The sequence below is a fragment of the Nematolebias whitei genome, chromosome 9, assembly GCF_014905685.2.
Source record: "Nematolebias whitei isolate Nwh7 chromosome 9, NemWhi1, whole genome shotgun sequence".
Classification (NCBI taxonomy): domain Eukaryota; kingdom Metazoa; phylum Chordata; class Actinopteri; order Cyprinodontiformes; family Rivulidae; genus Nematolebias; species Nematolebias whitei.
In genome coordinates, this window is record NC_056506.1 from 50663529 (window position 1) to 50664460 (window position 932).

Genomic DNA, 932 nt, shown 5'->3' on the forward strand with positions numbered 1-932 from the left:
TGTGTGTGTGACGTGCACGTTCCTGAGAGTGTGTGTGTGACGTGCACGTTCCTGAGCGTGCACAGACAGAGCAGCTGCAGCTTTTGTTCACTTCCTGTAGTCCTGCAGTTTTCAAGCTGAAATGAAAAAGCATCATGAAGATGAACTTTACAGTCTCTAGTTACCTGTTCATAGAAACACATGGAGGTGTCTCACCTGGTGACTCACAATAAAATATGTAACTTTATGAACTCTAATGAACTTATAATGATGCTCCTACTCTCTGAAGGTGAACCCATGGTACCACACCATCTCTCAGTCGGACAGTCTGACCAGTTTGATCAAAATCCTCCAGTTTAAAATCCTCACTGCTCAGATGAATCCTCCTCAAAGATACTTCCTCCTCTTCCTCACATCTCGTTCTTTGGGAAACCTTCAAAATGAAAACAGGACATTTGTGTCTACACAAAAACATTGTACAGAGGAGGTCAATCTTATTTTCTATTTCCTATATTCTCACTAGTTTTATTTTTTATATCCTAGAACTTAAACAAAACTCCAGTTCTGATGCATATCTGTTGATAATGAACCAAAGCTGCTGAAACAGTGAGTATGATTGTTAGCAAAATATTCCTGTCATCAGATCTCAGTCAGCTTCATTGCAGCTGAACACCGTGTTACACTGAACATCATATCAGCTGGTGGACATAAATACAGTACAGTAATATTATATTCACAAAATACTAACAATAATATGTTCATGTTACTGTGAGAAGTTATCCCCCGAGACCTGACGTCAACAGTCCGTCGATCTGAACAGAAATAAGCTGCGAAGTGCTGAGACATCTTCTGATTTAACCAAATAAGGACGACCGCTCCAAGATGGCGGCCGAAATTCCTGCGCCGCTGCAGCCTGCAGTGAACAGATCCCACCAGCAGGTGGCGGTGATGCG